This window comes from Patella vulgata, chromosome 6 (assembly GCF_932274485.2).
Source record: "Patella vulgata chromosome 6, xgPatVulg1.2, whole genome shotgun sequence".
NCBI classification, from domain to species: Eukaryota; Metazoa; Mollusca; class Gastropoda; family Patellidae; genus Patella; species Patella vulgata.
Genome location: NC_065884.2, coordinates 38432521 through 38452027, shown reverse-complemented (window position 1 = coordinate 38452027; position 19507 = coordinate 38432521). Strand labels below are relative to the sequence as shown.

Sequence of the window (19507 nt, the reverse complement as noted above, 5' to 3'; positions counted from 1 at the left end):
AACAAAGAATACACACTGTGTCAGTCGTTTTTAACCCGTTCGTTAATTAACACACCAGTACAGAAAACGCACCGTCACTGAGATTTTCACCCCTTGCGATAATTATATAACCTTTCAGTCAATTTCTCACCCCTGTTAATTAACACACCGTACCTACAGATTTTACCCTCTTCGTATTAGATTTGTTGCGATAATTAGAATTTTACCGATATTGGTACAAATTTACTAAAAAGCGCGAAATCTATACTGTAAACGTACAAATCTCACCTTTACTACTTCTCAGTGTAAGTTACTATATTACTGGTAATATATTGTTAATTGAGCAAAGATAATTTAATCTATCACACAATTGTATTAATGTTGTAGTCAGTCTAGTTGCAGTACTTTATTAGTCTGTTCCCACTCCATATGAGTTTTGTGGCTAGTCTTTTGTCTTAAGCTGGACATATGTTTCTTTGTTTTTATAACTTTTAATCTATCACACATGTGTTATACAATTAATTATGTATAGACTTGGTAGTCAGTCTAGATGCAGTAGATGGTCTTTTATTTGTTTGTCTGGGTTTTATGGCCTGTATTTTGTCTTTTAACACTGAGAAGTAGTAAGAGTGAGATTTGTACGTTTAGGGCATAGATATCTCCCGATTTGGTAAATTTCTATGAATATCGGTAAAATTCTAATTATCGCAACAAATCTAATACGAAGAGGCTAAAATCTGTAGGTACGGTGTGTTAATTAACAGGGCTGAGAAATTGACTGAGTGGTGATATAATTATCGCTAGGGGTGAAAATCTCGGCGACGGTGTGTTTTCTGTACCGGTGTGTTAATTAACGAACGGGTTAAAAACGACTGACACGGTCTGTATTCTTTGTTTGGTGAGTTTTCTCGAAAGCGTGTTATAACTGCACCAAAGGTGTTTTATCAAGGACCAACAGGCTTTATCTGACGCGTAGGTGTTAAATCCAATTTACCGTGCGATTTCTTGTTTCCGTGTGTTTTAAGCAGATCGGTCTTTGTTAAGTGTAGGTCTTTATGCATGGATTTATACGTGCTGTAGTTAAATTTGTTCGTTCTTATACGTATTTCATTTCTTGGTGAATACTACGTGTTTTATACTTCGTACCATAGTCGGACTGCAATTATTTATATATTTGTCTTTTTTGTGGGTTTAATTTGTTTATATATTATCGTGCGTACCACTGAAGTATAAATGCACGTTACTTACCGATATCCGGACCAACCTCCATTGATATCAGACTAACGAATCTGTTTCGAAAACCAAGTTAATAAATATAAAATCGAGCAATTGATGAAAAACTATTGGTTTCATCATGTCTATATTTACTACACGTGGGCGTTTTAATGCATAAATGTATTGTTTCTTACCTGGGTTGTAAAAAGGACTATCCAAGAAAAATTTAATTTCCACATATATATCAAATGATAATTCACATATCAAATAACACTAATGCAAATAGGGACATGCGCCGGCGGTGATATTGTCCATTGACCTTTGACTTAATATGGAATAGAGGCTTTACAAGAACAGCTAATTTTAAACACTTGTTAATATTTCTATTGTTTACGATTGTATGAAATAGCTTTATTATTTTTCTCCCGGTACTAATAAACTACGGGTCGAGTGGATCCAATTTTTATTATGTGATTTATCAACGTGATGACAGATGGAGTGCACGGGCTCCATGTGTCTATTTAAAAAAGCATGCAATCACCTTTGGGAATCAGCTTCCAGTCTAAAACGACTTTAAAATCTCTTTTGTTATTTCGGCCGCTTTATTTGAAAAGATTTTCATAATATGCCGTAGAAATTTGTCATTTTGTTTTTATTGTTAATTCTGTTTAATTGTGAACATTTCGAAATCTAAATATTTAATATTTATTCTTGGGTACGGGTTTAGAATAGTGTTATAGCATGATTAATTTGTTAAAGATCTGTTAATTCTGAAACAACAATTTATTGCTGTAGTGATCAATTTCAACATTTTCACAATACATGTATTCTAAAGTCATAGTTTTAAACTTAAATAGCTTCATTTACAATATTTCCGGCCATATATTATGCTAAATTGAGTCCCACGTCATAAAAGTCTTCAACTTTTAGAACCGTCCATAGCACACATTATGTCCAGAATTTGACGTTTTAACAGCTTAATTAATAAATTTGATAAAGAAAACTATTTCAGAACAACAATAATTTCTTATACACCTTTGATGTAATTAATTGTTCGTTTGACAAATTACGGTTTTGAAATAGGATACAACACATCTATATTAATTTACAGGGTCATATTTTGAATGTTAATAAACCAAGGTTCATTCAAGAAAATTATTGTTGTGTTCTGATAAATTAAGTGTACCTGGGCCCTGTTTCTCGAAATCTTAACTAAGATAAAACACATTCACTAAAATTGTTGAGCTGGGGCAATAATTAATTTACTACCCCTAATAAAGTCTGGCAATTAACAGTTGTTATATAACATCTAGGTCAACTGTGATCCAATGGTGTTCAGCGAAGCGCACTTCCTGCTCTGATGGCAGTTTGTGTTGTAATATTATGTGACTTGGAAATACGTTTAATAATTTAACAAATTCAAGAAGAAGAAGAACAACAAATTTTCGCATACATGTATTTCCAATACGACAATTTTTTTGTTTTGAAATATACTGTAGAAAAATAACTTAGTCCTCTAACTTAAGTACCACATGATAATAATGTAATAGTTAGTATTTCATTGTATTTAAATCTTATAATCCCTCTTGTTGTTTTCAAGTACCGTGAATTTATCGGAATCGAAATCCCAGATAGGATATAAATTTTGATATTATATGTAAGATATGCTTACAATTATACTCAGTTTTGATATTATTTGTAAGATATGCTTACTTATTATACTCATACTCATCGATCACTTTAGAGAATTTTGGCGCTGGTAAATGTAGCAAATGGTGGACCACCTTATTCTCACTCGATAATCGTCGCTATTTGATTCATTCTTGCATTTCCCATCAATGGTGATAGTACAATTTGAAAAATAATATCCGATTAGTCAAGTTTGTATATTTTACAAGCCGTATGAAGCCAGGGTTTAACTATCAAAATAATTCCTTCTCTTCGAAAAGAATTGACGGCCTTTTTGAATATTTCCTTCTAGTTCACTGTTAAATTCCACTTGTTGACCATGTTTCTTTTGAAATTCCCTAATATTACACAAAATATCATTATTGGAGCAGAGCTAATACGCATAGAAGCGAATGCTTCGGCCCATATCAACTGCCAATTAAAGAAAAAATAAATAAAGTAGATAATTTCTACGTTACAATTTAATTAAAACGTGTAATATATGAAGGCATATGCATATCAATAATGTAATAATAAATAATGGTATTGCTTGTACTTTTGTCTTGTCTATTTTACTTGTGTGTTTGAACATTTCTCTGATTATAATATAATCGCTTGGGCTGTTTTTTTTTTTTTCATTTGAGATACTAACCGAAATTTCCTATGAGAAACAAAATAAATTGTATACATGTTGATAAAATATCAAGCTTTATTCAAATGAGATGATAGAGAAGTAAAACATACATTTATGTCATTGCAATAAGACCAACACTGAACAGACCACAGTATGTCATTCTTGAATTAAGTGTAACAGGTAAAAAGAGTCACACTCCATCCAACTATTTCAGGAAATCCATTAACAGTGTCGCCTTTCGGTCTGAGATCAAAGGGGGTCTGAGATCAAAGGGCAATATTTCGTGTGAAAAGCGTGCTCTCCTGATAGTATAAATTCTATAATAAGGATGAGACTGAATCCACTATTAAGTGATGTGTTTAAATTTAGCTGTTCTCGTAAAACCCATATTTCCATAGGTCGGAATTGTGTATGCAAAGACAAGCTTGTTACACAAAGTGTGATGGAATCAGAGCATACCAGAAGATGTTCGATGGTCAGCTCCACGTGTTGGAGGCGGACGTGAGTTCCTGTTATTAGACATGATTAGTGTTATTTGGTATGTGATTTATCTATTGTTATATAGTGATGGAATTCTGTTTCCTTGGATAGCCCTATTTACGACCCAGGTAAGAAATACATTTATAAAATATAACGGTGACGAAACTTACAGGTTATCATTAATTGCGAGATCTTTTGTTTATAATTGTGCTTTCAAAACAGATTAGAGCATCTGATATCAATAGAGATTAGAATATATCGGATAATGATATGAAGGTTTAGCGGGATATCGGTAATAACGATATTGCATGCGACTGATTTTAAGACACACGCATTTATACTTCAGTGGTTCGCACGATAATATATAAACAAATTAAACCCACAAAAAAGACAAATATATAAATAATTGCAGCCCGACTATGGTACGAAGTATAAAACACGTAGTATTCACCAAGAAATGAAATACGTATATCTAACTACAGCACGTATAAATCCATGCATAAAGACCTACACTTAACAAAGACCAATCTGCTTAAAACACAAGGAAACAAGAAATCGCACGGTAAATTGGATTTAACACCTACGCGTCAGATAAAGCCTGTTGGTCCTTGATAAAACACCTTTGGTGCAGTTATAACACGCTTTCGAGAAAACTCACCAAACAAAGAATACACACCGTGTCAGTCGTTTTTAACCCGTTCGTTAATTAACACTCCGGTACAGAAAACGCACCGTCGCCGAGATTTTCACCCCTAGCGATAATTATATCACCACTCAGTCAATTTCTCAGCCCTGTTAATTAACACACCGTACCTACAGATTTTAGCCTCTTCGTATTAGATTTGTTGCGATAATTAGAATTTTACCGATATTCATAGAAATTTAACAAATCGGGAGATATCTATGCCCTAAACGTACAAATCTCACCTTTACTACTTCTCAGTGTAAGCTTATAGCACACAGGTTTTTTTGTGTTTTTTTATTTTAACCTATCACGTATGTGACGCACAATTATTTACTAGACGGTTCTTTATTGGTCTGTATCAGATAATTTTTTAAGGTTGAAATGGTTTATTTTTGTGAAAATTTCGTACAAATCTCTTCACTAGACCCTTGCAACTATTTACAGATATATTATTCATTTTAAAGGGATTGGAAAGTCCTAGATAATCCAGGTTTTCAAAAATAAAACTATAGTTTAGCGTTCAATTGCATTCGTAAACATGCTTTTATTTTTTAAATTCACACATGTGACATACAATTATGTTTTTTCTATCATATTTTCTATTTTCTTTAGGAACAAAGGAAGAAGCTTCAAAGGTGTATGGATATCATTCGAGGTACTATGGATGATAATGATGATGATGATGATCATGAAGAAAAATGTTGAATGTAAAAACTATATACTGTTACAAAGATAATAATCAATACATTCCCAATAAAAAAAAATAAATATATATATATTTTCATTATTACATCAACAAATATTTGTTTTAAAAGTATTATTATTTTTTCCTTTTCTTTAAAATGATTTTCTATCCCCAATTCTTTGTACACCTTTAACCTGGCATTACTAAAATTAAAGCAATATATGGTAGCATGGATTTTATCCTCAGTTGAATGCTACATTGTCACATAGTTTATAACTCTTACATCAGGGGTTTTTTTTTGTGTCTGTCCCTTATGATCGGCTGAAGTTTAGTGATTTTATTTTTCTCTTGATTTCTGATATTTTTAAAATCAAGTTATTCCATCGGATTATAATTTTGTTTTATATCTGTATCATTAGTCGAGTTTAAATTTTGAACAGTTTTACAATTCAAGTAATCTTTGTTAATATTGAACCTATCATTGAACTCGCTATAACATATATTAACCATAACAAATTCATTATGCATATTTTGTACACTTTAGTCCATGTATGATTTAGTATAATTATAAAATCAAAATCAACATGTTTTATTAAATTTTAAAATGACTTTGTATATATGTTTTTACATACCTATTGTATGCTGATTCAAGCCTATAAATTCATATCTTATCAACAGAGCTTGTACATACTGTTTTTTCCATATTCATTTTCATTGAAATCAGAACTTTTGTCAATTAAAGTCATTACAGTAATATTTAATGTTTAATTTTTGAACTACATGCATTAAAAATCTTAACTATTTCTTTATATATCAGACATGTGCAGCATACATATTTATTTTAGTCTATTATGGTACATTTTTTCTCAGTTGTTTGATGTTAATTATCAATGAATTTCCCGCCATTTTCATTTCATTTTCTCATCCGTCCCATTTTAAAACGACTTGATCCATTTTTCTGAAACTTCTGGAACGGGAAGTCACTCCGATTACAGCAATCCAAGTCTCAGTTATTTCCCTTTAGTTTTCAGATTATTTGTTTGCCCAGGTGCAATGTTTCTCACTATGTTTATACTTAAATTGTGACTTCGCGTGTTTTTCACCGATTTTGATAATTATTTTTTCTTGTTCTTTTTTCTTTTCAGATACTTGATATAATCCAAGTCACGTGACGATGAATATGAAAGCTTTCATATCGACAGTAGGCATGTTTTATTATAAAGTGTACCAGTGGGTATCTAACAAATGTAATGGTTTTATTAGAAAAAGGAAAAAGAGTTTTTAAATATTTTTCTGATCTTCAAAATCAGCATATATTTAACATATAAAATACTTAATGCCAGGTTTACTAATGTATTTTTTTTTATTAAAATGAATTACATCATTTAAGACAGACATTTTCCCCATCATTTTTTATCAAGATTTTAGAATACTTTGAAATAACATTTGTTTTAAAATTTTTAATTTATTTTTGTATAATTATAATGGTAAGTGTGTCTTCTTTAAAACAGACTTAAAAATATACTGATGAGAAAAATAACAGATCCAAAAATTGAATTGTTCAAACCCCAGTGAAAATTTGACTTGTCTGTCCATCCACTACATTATTGAAGTGGTCTTACATTTGTTTTGTAAACTTTGTATTTTTATGTCACGTGGAAATAAATTTATCCCTTTGTGTAATGGCTGTTTACGTTTTAGTATATGCCATTTAAAAAAAGCAGGAAAATGGTTTGGAAAATCAAATTTCCATGCTTATATTTTGCTAACATTTCGTCCAATTTATGTCTGTCCAGTTTTAGCGAAACGTTAGCATTATTTTAATTCTTTTTTTTCGGCTTCATATTACGTGATAGAATTTGAATAACCACTGCAAACAAAATGTGAGTGTAGTCTCGAATTTCCACACAGGATACGGATAATTTGACACAGGTAGTCAATTGGTTATGCCATTTTTACAGTTGTCTGTCCGAAAATGTTAACGTTGGCATTCATGATACGTTAGCACCACTAATTCGGCTTTCATAGCATTATTTACTAAAAATGTATCATTTTCGTTACGGCATTTAGAAAAGAAAACCGGATTTCCGATGCATAAACATGGATTTCCGATGGTTGGCATTCTTGCCTTATTCACTCGATCAAAATGACTTTGACCCCTGCAAAAAAGTGCTAACGTGTCAATTGTCAGACCGATTAAATAAACCCTCTGTCCTTACGTAACGTTAGCACATGCTTTTAAAATACTTTTTGTCTGATTTTAAATTTAAAACTCGCCCCAGGGTAGAAATACTATATACAATTTATTAATACCTTTCATTGCGGACTATTTGAATTTTTAGTCAAAAACAATAATTCATGTAATACAGTTATTTATAAAATGTCCATGTCTGTCCTTATGTAATGTTAGCAACAGATGCATGCCCGATAAATGTTTAAATTTTAGGTTATTAAAATATATGATTATATTTATTATATTAATCTTAAATTCTTAATATTATGCTTTATTTTGCATATAAAAAGTCTCAGTAACTACTTACATAAACACTATAAATAGAAATTTTCTTCAAACTTTAGTGCTAATGTTACAAATCTGCCAGAATGTCTGTCCACATGTAACATTAGCAATGCAATTAGTTTTTAAATTAACCCATGAAGTGTGTAGTTTTTAAAACGTTAACTACCCCCTATTGTGTAATTAATTTGACGAAAAACATCATTTTTGGACCTTTTTATTCCTGAATACAAATGATAGTAGTCTGAAACCATATTAAAACTAACGGTAAATAGAGTTGTCTCCCTTCAATTAGATTTCCTCGACCAGGCGTAATGTAACGTCCTACACATGCTGCGATCATATGTTCGAAAAATAGGTTGGGGAAAATACCTCCAAGGCGTTATATTACGCCCTACACACGGTGAAGGGCAGTTGTCCAGGACGTTATATAACGCTCTACGCATTTAACGGGTTAATAATTAATTTGTAAATCATATCCCATGCTTATATTTTGCTAACGTTTCGTCCAATTTATGTGTCCAGTTTTAGCGAAACGTTAGCATTATTTTAATTTTTTTTTTCCGGCTTCATATTACGTGTTAGAATTTGAATAACCACTGCAAACAAAATGTGAGTGTAGTCTCGAATTTCCACACAGGATACGGATAATTTGACACGGGTAGTCGATTGGTTGTGCCATTTTTACAGTTGTCTGTCCGAAAATGTTAACGTTAGCACTCTTGATACGTTAGCACCACTAATTCGGCTTTCATAGCATTATTTACTCAAAATGTATCATTTTCGTTACGGCGTTTAGAAAAGAAAACCGGATTTCCGATGCATAAACATGGATTTCCGATGGTTGGCATTCTCGCCTTATTCACTCGATCAAAATGACTTTGACCCCTGCAAAAAAGTGCTAACGTGTCAATTGTCAGACCGATTAAATAAACCCTCTGTCCTTACGTAACGTTAGCACATGCTTTTAAAATACTTTTTGTCTGATTTTAAATTTAAAACTCGCCCCAGGGTAGAAATACTATATACAATTTATTAATACCTTTCATTGCGGACTATTTGAATTTTTAGTCAAAAACAATAATTCATGTAATACAGTTATTTATAAAATGTCCATGTCTGTCCTTATGTAACGTTAGCAACAGATGCATGCCCGATAAATGTTTAAATTTTAGGTTATTAAAATATATGATTATATTTATTATATTAATCTTAAATTCTTAATATTATGCTTTATTTTGCATATAAAAAGTCTCAGTAACTACTTACATCAACACTATAAATAGAAATTTTCTTCAAACTTTAGTGCTAATGTTACAAATCTGCCAGAATGTCTGTCCACATGTAACATTAGCAACGCAATTAGTTTTTAAATTAACCCATGAAGTGTGTAGTTTTTAAAACGTTAACTACCCCCTATTGTGTAATTAATTTGACGAAAAACATCATTTTTGGACCTTTTTATTCCTGAATACAAATGATAGTAGTCTGAAACCATATTAAAACTAACGGTAAATAGAGTTGTCTCCCTTCAATTAGATTTCCTCGACCAGGCGTAATGTAACGTCCTACACATGCTGCGATCGTATGTTCGAAAAATAGTTTGGGGAAAATACCTCCAAGGCGTTATATTACACCCTGCACACGGTGAAGGGCAGTTGTCCAGGACGTTATATAACGCTCTACGCATTTAACGGGTTAATAATTAATTTGTAAATCATATCCCATGAAACTTCAGATTTAGATAATTTATTATTACATTAAAATTTTGAAGAAAATTATTAATATATATAAGCAACAGTTTATATCTGAAAGGAAAATAAATGTGCCATGCCTCTGTCCAATTCAAAAGAGACATTTTATATTTACTAAAATGGTCATCGATACTGTCTTATGACCCAAAAATAATAGCATCTTCATTCATTTAACATAATGCAATGTATCTTCTACCTATAGAGATTGCTATTTATATGAATTTTAATTTGCACCAATTGCATTTGATATAATTTCATCTAGAGTGATACGATTAAAAAAATTTCAATATGTTAGGTATAAAATGTTCAATAAAAAAATTACCTTTTTTAAAATATATTTTGGAAGAATATGTATCAATCTTCCCTGAGACAGGGATTTTGTAAGAGGAATAGGAATTTCATAATTCAGTTGGGATTGGGAACCTATGGTACACTTTAAAAAACCAGCGGCTGCCAGGCAGGATACGCCCACATTTTCGAGAGATGGATAGAGAACAAGCTAACAAGAAAGTGATTTTTCCTACAATCAAGGGCCATAATTCAGGAAATTACAATTCCTGAATTTTGGGCCGATTTTCACGAAATTCAAACTCGGCCATCCTTGGGGTGTAACTGTGATATAATAATACGTTTTTTTAAATCGAATAAAAATTATGACCTCTATAGAGTCCACAAGCTAAAAACGCGATTTTTCATACAATCAGGGGCCATAATTCAGTTAGTTACGGTCCGATATGCGCGAATATCGAAAGGAACTGAGATCTTTGGATTATAAACCTACATTTAAAGTTTCAACAAAATCGGATAAAAATTGTGACCTCTATAGGGTCCACAACCTTGATATACCATATTTTTATGCTATTTGAGAACAAATGGCGGCCATTTTGTCTGTCAATTTTGGGCCGATTTTCACGAAATTCGAACTCAGCAATCCTTAGGGTGTAACGGTGATGTAATAATACGAATTTTTAAATCGAATAAAAATTATGACCTCTATAAAGTCCACAAGCTAAAAACGCGATTTTTTGTACAATCAGGGGCCATAATTCAGGAAGTTACGGTCTGATATGCGCGAATATCAAAAGGAACCGGGATCTTTGGGTTATAAACTTATATTTCAAGTTTCAAAAAAATCGGATAAAAATTGTGACCTCTATAGGGTCCACAAGCTAAAAACGTGATTTTTCGTACAAACAGGGGCCATAATCCATGAAGTTTCGATCCGATACATGCCAATATCGAAAGCAGCTGAGATCTTTTGGGGATAAACCTATATTTCAAGTTTCGTCAAAATCGGATAAGAATTGTGACCTGTAGAGAGTCCACAAACAATTATGGACGGACGGACGGACAGGGGCGACGACAATATACGTCCACATGAAAATGTGGGCGTATAAAAATTGTGACCTCTATAGGGCCCACAACCTTGATATACAATATTTTTACGCTATTTGAGAAGGAACGGCGGCCATTTTGTCTGTCAGTTTTGGGCTGATTTTCACGAAATTCGAACTCAGCCGTCCTTAGGGTGTAACGGTGATATAATAATACGTTTTTTTTTAAATCGGATAAAAATTATGACCTCTATAGGGTCCACAAGCTAAAAACGTGATTTTTCGTACAATCAGGGGCCATAATTCAGGAAGTTACGGTCCGATATGCGCAAATATCGAAAGGACTCGAACATGGTGAACAGGAACACGGATAGAGGTAAACGATATTCCAACGTGAAAAATAATAGCCATAACAAGTCCACACTAAACTGGAATTTTTTAGCGGAACCCCCCCTCCTCCAAAAAGAAGACGAGGGGGACAGACCCAAAAGTGGTCAATATCTCAGCGAAGACATTAAGTGAAAATCAGCTTAGTGTGTTGAAGAAGGGACTAAAATTTACTCCCACCCCATCCAAAAGCAACACACAAGAAGTCAACGAGGATGTCAAAGAATTTACTAGAAAATTAAGAAATCTAGAATATTTTTATGATAACAATAATTTACCACCTGAATCCATAGTAAGGAACAAGACTGGCGGATGTGCTCCTCTCGGGCGAATCCCAGAACTCGATGATTATGTATCATTCATAAACAAAGTTGAAATAACTCCAAATAGAACAAATAACGTTAGAAGAAATATAACTCCTCAAATAAACAAAGAAATCATCCAGCTATCAAAGGATAAATCCATAGTTATAAAACAGGCGGACAAAGGTCGAGCAACAGTTCTTATGGATGCAGATCACTATACAAAAATGGTATTATCGATAATATCGAACAAGGAGTATTACCTAGAATTGCCAAGAAGCACAATGGAGGACAATATGAAAAGACTTCGAAAACTTGTCAATTCATTTTCAAGAATCCTTGAAGATGATGAAATATCATTTCTTACCATATGTGACCTGCCGCATGTAAATGAGTCGGAATGCGGTAAAATTAAGCGAAAATATTGATTTTGATCGAAATTGAGATTTTAACAAAAATGAGTCTATAAATATACTATCTATCGACTCAAAAGATCAAAATAGCAATAAAACATTTTAAAACGCCTTTATTTGGACATTTTGTAAGAGTATCGTATTCTTAAATCTGTATTTTTCTGAATATTCTCAGCGGAATTAGATATTTTTCTCTGCTCGCAGCGGGGCACCCTGTCAATCCTCTTGCAAAATGCTTGGCATCGTTGTAAAGCAGAGAATCTCTATTCTTTAAATAGAGTATTGCAGATGAATTCATTTTGAAGAAATACAAAAGGGTTTTAAAACCCATAAAAATGTAAACATACTCCGCTTGTTGCTATGCTTCCAACACGACTCGTTTGCTGATTGGCCCAGACGACGCGTGCAATGTTATGGTGCATCTACATGCGATTCACTCTGAGAAGTGGCAGAAAACAACTGTTGCTGTTGTTTATTAAAGATTTACATTCAATACAATGAATATGATATTATGGACAGGTTGATTTAATTAAATTATTTACACTTGAAAACTGTTAAAAACACAAAATAAAAAGCTCCTCGGATACCAACAACTTAATTCTGATCGTATATAGATAGCCGTTGCGTGTTAATCAAAACATTGTACATCAATCAACAAGCCGTTCGTGTCATTGAGTAATACTAATCTGTAATCACTTCTCAAGGATTAATGATTAGTTGATTGATAATTAACAATGATAAGGCCACCGACAATTCATTATTTACTCCGAATAACTAATCAAAGCGGCGATGATTTAATGTCTCGTTTGGTCTGTAAGAAAATAATTTTTAGTCCTTAAATGGAAATAAACAAAATAGCCAATAATTTTCGTTCCGAAGAGAATTTTATTGATAGGTGAATTCCATTTACTCTCGCTTCATACGGCATGCAAAGTTAAGAATGCATATTGGATATTATTATTGTTTAAAATTCTATTATCACCATGGGTCGGGAAAATGAGAACGACCAATGAGTCGAAACACGACGATTATCGAGTGGGAAAAATAATCTGCCATTGTTTAATTACACCGCTTCCAAAATTAGCGTAAGAATAATAGAATTTCTATTCTATTATGGACTCATATTTTGATACCGTTACGGTACCTCAGGCTTAAAATAACAATAGAATTATTGTACACGCAAAATCTTAATTCAGGCATGCAGCTGTGGAGGCTTTTTTGATGATTAAGATAGGCTACTAAACTTGATTACCCAATCAACAACTTTAATCTTCTGACCACTGGCACCAAGGTGCTAAATAATTGATGAGATTAACTGAACTGAAGTTAATCTTACCAAAGTTATAATATACAAACTTAGACTACTAATGTATACACTGTTCTAAATTATAACGCTATCATAGGAAATGTGAATATGCCGCATGTGTTGTGGATGTTTTACTATGAAAAGAGCGCATTTACTACGATTTTCGTTATCGGCAGCCTTGAAAACCTAAAGAAAAAAATATTAATATTAAACGACAAAATAACGAAAGATTTAATGGCATGGTTGCTGTGTGATATTGTTTTAGAACATACCCACACCTTTAACTTGCTTTTTCTAAAAACTGCAGATGTCAGTGCATTCAATTCATTTGCAACTGAGAGCTCGCCCTTTTCCATTCTCAAACCTTAAACAGTCACCCATGCCCGATGAATTAATAAATTAAATTCTCGTAATGCAATTATATCCACTGTAAATAGCGTTTGTTTACAGCTTTCTATACACTGGCATCGTAACCGTGCCAAACAAAAACTCCATAGTATATGTTCTCTTTTCTTATACTTGATAGCATAAGGTGTTGAATACCGTCGTTTCATTGGTATACCCTACCCTGCAAGGTGTGACCATAACTGATGGGTGACCATAAAATCATCGAATATGTAAAATGATAAATATTCGTTGCATCGACCCAATACCATGTTTTTCGTATTCAGCATCCCCGAAAACCTCTAAAATGATATATTACACGAGTACCAAGTATAATAAGAACTCCAATAATTGCCATTTTGGTGGCAATTTTGAAAAACAAGATGGAGGATACAGTCCAGTCGACCCCTGATGCTACAACCTTTATGCATAATAAAACATATAAAATGACACGGTTACAAATATATGGTGATAAAAAAACAACAGAATTGTCATTTTGGTCGCCATTTTGATAAAACAAAATTGTTGATATTGACGGATTAATTTTACTACTACGATTATCATTTTGGTCGTCATTATGAAAAACAAAATGGCGGGTATTATCGGATTTACTCTTATACTGCAATTGTTTGATGTAGCACCCCCAAAAACCCATTCAATGACATTAATAAACACATAACTTATGAAAACTCGAAAATTTGTCATTTTGGCGTCCATTTTGAAAAAAAAGATGGTGGAAATTGTTGGATCAAATTGTTACTACAATTTTCGTCTTCAGCATCCCTGAAAACCTCTAGAAAACAATATTCAACGACAAAACAGCAAATAAATGGCTTGGTTGCTATGGGATTTTGTTTTGAAACATACCAAATCTTTAACTTGATTTTTCTCAAAACTTACTTTGGTGAGTTAGGTGGCTTTAAGCAGTCACAACTCAGTCAACTTTTGCCCGATTCAAACAAACTATACATCAAATTGAAGGTAATGAGTCGGAGAATGTGAAAATAACAATAACTCAATTTTCAAAATTTCCTCATTGCGACTCAGCATGCCATGGGGGGTCACATATTTGATGTGAAACCAAGCAGTTTTTATATACTACCAAAGTCCACAAGAGCAAAGAGATAACTGAAGCATGCGAAAAACAGACCAGCGGCTGCCAGGCAGGATACGCCCACATTTTCAAGAGATGGATAGAGAACAAGGTAAAAAGAAAGTGATTTTTCCTACAATCAAGGACCATAATTCAGGAAATTCCAATTCGATATGCGCAAATATCGAAAGGAACCGAGATCTTTGTTATAAACTTAAATTTCAAGTTTCAACAAAATCGGATTAAAATTGTGACCTCTATAGGGTCCACAGCCTTGATATACTATATTTTTACGCTATTTGAGAACGAAGGGCGGCCTTTTTGTCTGTCAGTTTTGGGTCGATTTTCACGAAATTCGAACTCCGCCGTCCTTAGGGTGTAACGGTGATATAATAATACGTTTTTTTAAATCTGATAAAATTTATGACCTCTATAGGGTCCAAAAGCTAAAAACGCAATTTTTCGTACAATCAGGGGTCACAATTCAGGAAGTTACGGTCCGATATGCAGGAATATCGAAAGGAACCGAGATCTTTGGGTTATAAACTTACATTTCAAGTTTCAACAAAATCGGATAAAAATTGTGACCTCTATAGGGTCCACAAGCTAAAAACGTGCTTTTTCGTACAATCAGGGGCCATAAATCCATGAAGTTTCGATCCGATACATGCCAATATCGAAAGCAGCCGAGATCTTTTGGGGATAAACCTATATTTCAAGTTTCGTCAAAATCGGATAAGAATTGTGACCTGTAGAGTCCACAAACAATTGTGGACAGACGGACGGACAGGGGCGACAGCATAATACGTCCACATGAAAATGTGGGCGTATAAAAACATGCCAGTAGCAGATCTAGTTAAGCTTTCATATTTCATATGAAAGATTATTGTTTCTGTTAAGATTAATATTATTATCATTTTTTTTTTTGTGTTTTGTCCACAAATGGGTGGTGGCTGTTGATTAAATATATTTTCAAAACGTTTTACGAATCTGAAATCACCGAATTTTACGAACGAATGCATTTGACCTACAATGCTGTAACTTTGTGACTACTGTAAAACATGAAATTCTTGCAACATGAAATCATTGCGAGTTGGGGTGGTGAAACATAATTGCGACATGAAATTATTGCGAATTTCTATAGTGGGGAAAACATTATTGTGACATGAAATTATTGCGAATTAAAATAATTTGTTTTAGTTAATTTGTCTATAAAATGTGGTAGATTGTTACTTTTGAGGTGACAGTCGGCTCTTAAAAACATCGGTTGATTGGTGATCATTAGTAACAGTAAATAAACAACTATTGAGGATTATAGCTTTGAGGTGACAGTCGGCTCTTTAAAACATCGGTTGATTGGTGATCATTAGTAACAGCAAATAGTGTAAGCTTGTCATTATGTACCAACCTTCGATACTACTGTCTACCATTGTGATGCATTCAATAATATTTATCCATTTTTGTGAAGAAAATCGATGAATTAATTTTATTTTATCAAAAAAGCACATGAACAAAAAAACACCGCTAATTTTAGCTCCTATTTACAGGGGGTGTAACTCTGTATGTAATATTATAGGAGGCACTAAAACGTCTGTTTAACAATAAAGTGGCAATGGAAAAGAGAATCTAGATGATCGTGACAAAACTCGGTACTTTTATTTTATTCAATCAGTATCAAATAATGTGTGGTTACGTGTGAAAACAATGAAATGAAATGAAATGAAATGGGGTTTAACGTCCTACTGTTCTGCTCCTAACCTGGGCTAATGAAGACGGGCATACGCCATACAGTGTGCTATGAGGGAAATTTTGCCCGGACAGCGGCACTACGGCCTACTCTTATATCGAATTCCAACTGCCAAGGGATCTTTTACGTGCACGCCAATGTGTACACGGGACCTCGGTTTTTCGTCCCATCCGAACGACTAGACAGCTTTCCTTGCCAGCCCCTCCGTCCTGCATCACTGACAAGGGAGAACCACGCCGGAAAATCTGGATGAACTTTCTCGGCCAATGCAGGGATCGAACACCCGACCTCCAGACTAGCGAGCTAGCGTCTTACCCACTTAGCCACGTGATCCCCGTGAAAACAATGACCAGGTTAGTTGTTTAATAAAACAAAAGATTAATTAATAGATAATCCCGGGTTACATTTCTTTTTACCTGATCAGTGGGGGTCCAGTTAATTAACTACTACTCACGGGATTAGCGGGGGTGTTACAAAGAACGACAAGATGGTAACATTCAACAATGGCCGTTGAATGGGCGATGTTTTGTTGAATTTATTTGTAAAATAGTGACCGCTGGCCGCGTTAGAGGAGTGACCGTTGAATAAAGAGATGAAACCATGGGTTCCACGTCGGCCGTATATGCTGGTCGAGACCTACGTCTATGGAAAATGATCGTTCCTAGATCTGACCTAACGGTCATTTTGCACGCCGGAAAGAGGGTTTTTTTTAAAAAAAAACAAAATTCAAACATGGCTACGATCGACCTTCACTGTGTAACTATACAAGAATGCACGTCGTCTAGAAGCCAATCTCGTGATTGGTGTTATAGAGTTGTATATATAGTCGTCAACAGATTATACTGAGTGTTGTGCTGATAATTAATGATGAGTGTCTGGTAGTAGAACAATAAATGTTAATTGATAAGTGGGAATCTAATCAACGGCGTGAAGCGGCCCATTGTTAATCATTCACGTATTGTCCACGTGTCATAAGAATTTTCAACAACAAAGCTGTTTACCGCTATTACGGTCAGGCACAATGTAAACGAGGTTATTATGATCTTTGAAAAAGGGCAATTGATATGAAGTATTGCTCTTCGAATCCAACCAACTGTCATATAAAATAAAAAAAGCATAGAAATTACGCAAGTCCTCAACAACGTACGTGTTGGGAGAAAAATTCATTTAAAAATGTTTATAGCGGTATTACGGCCTTGTGGAAATTGTTGAAATAAAATCTAGAGGTTAGTTAACTTGCTTACCGAACAATTAAGAAAAATACGTATTCCAGTTCTATTGTGCAGCCATATTGATAATTCCATGTGTAGAAGAAATGTCGTGTATATACGGTTACTCTTATACACGACCATATTCTAGGTGTCGCTAGCCGTGAAGTTAGTTATCCGTTAGTCATTTAGTTATACATTATATAGGATTTACGTCACAATTCTGCGGCCTGTAATTCCGTGAGAGATGGTCTAAAACTAAAAAAATGTGAGATATATGCCATGGATAATTATATATTTATCTTCATTTCAAAGTTATTGTATTACAACTCAAAATTATCCAGGTCAGTGTGTTTTCTATAGATAACGTGTTAATTACGTGTGAGCTACTGAAATGGTTTTTCTCCGGCCAATTCAACTATTTTGTTATTTAAGTAGCCAAAACGGAATATTTAATTATTAAATAATTATCATGAGCCTTACTAATACTTCTTTTTTAAGTCAAATATATTTTTTTTGTGCACCCCATGGTGACAAAGTGGTATAGACACGTGAATTCACAATACCCTACCATGAATAAAAAAAATGAAATATGAATTTACTTTGAAAAGTTTTCGTGCGTTATCAAAAATGACCGGCAGTGAAAATTTTGAAGTGGAAGCCCTGGATGAAACAACAGAATTTTTACGGGGGGAATTAACGTGACCGCTTACAAGGAGATGTCGCTGAATAGGAGTGGCTGCTCATACAGATTCTAATGTACTTATTGGGACTCTTTCTTGTGAAGAGTAATGAAGGGGGAGTAATTCAATATGGCCGACATTTTAACGAATTTTAACAAAATTATTGCGAACAAGAAATTATTGCGAGAGGGCCTCGCTCGCAATTGTCGCAATAATTTCATGCTCGCAATAATTTCATGTTTTACAGTATTTGACCTATTTTACTAAATCATTTTTCGTCGCTGTGATTTCGAACCGGTATGACCAATTTGACAATTTCTTTAATAGTTGTACGATTTTCATGAAATTTAGCATGTAAGTAGATCTTACCGATGCGACTTCAAAAATATGATTAGAAATTTGCTAAATTATCTCCCCTTAATGAAATTAAAGATCAAAATTTTCAAAAAAAATCATCGAAATATAGGTCAGAATGACCTAATTTTTATTTTCGATACTAGACAAGTAATTACTGATTCATACACAAAATATGGAGTTTGTCGATCGAACAGGAAATGCCACCATCTTCAAACGTGAAAAGTCCCTAAAGCTTTTGCGATATTGCACTTACAGACATGGGAGTTATATTTTCTGAATCCCTGAAGGAATGCCTAAAAAACGTTCAGATCAGAATTTTGATTTAGGTCAACTGATGGCCGCCATTTTGAAGTGAATATGAAAAATAGCGAAAAATCGACATTTACGGTCTTCTAAACAAACACAATAGGGCATAGTATGTTCAATACGTCTCCTATTTCTGAAATTAATACATTTTAGGATAGCCGGGATACGGGTCGAATGTTTGGTATTTGAATATTTCAAAAATTCGAATTTCGCCTTTGATGTTTTCCGTGCCGACAAGAATGTTTTAGAGTGTAGGGCTGCGCGTGCGCGTCACAACCCTACTATCGTGCACACCAACTTGAAACTCACCGGGTATCTGGCTTATGGTCCCAAGCACAATTCCAAACAAGAAATTTTAGGGCCCGACACATG

General features: G+C 33.7%; 1 protein-coding gene and 1 long non-coding RNA gene across 5 annotated transcripts in view; one reads left to right on the top strand and one right to left on the bottom strand.

Annotated features, from left to right (window-relative positions):
- LOC126825385 (sodium- and chloride-dependent glycine transporter 1) overlaps nucleotides 1–19507 on the bottom strand; it is a 337837-nt gene that overhangs the window by 192267 nt on the left and 126063 nt on the right. The gene's annotated exons all lie outside the window — the stretch shown is intronic.
- On the top strand, nucleotides 4027–6684 carry LOC126825465 (uncharacterized). The gene is made up of 3 exons (XR_007681990.1): nucleotides 4027–4104; nucleotides 5274–5368; nucleotides 6492–6684. It is a non-coding gene; the product is annotated as an uncharacterized LOC126825465 (long non-coding RNA).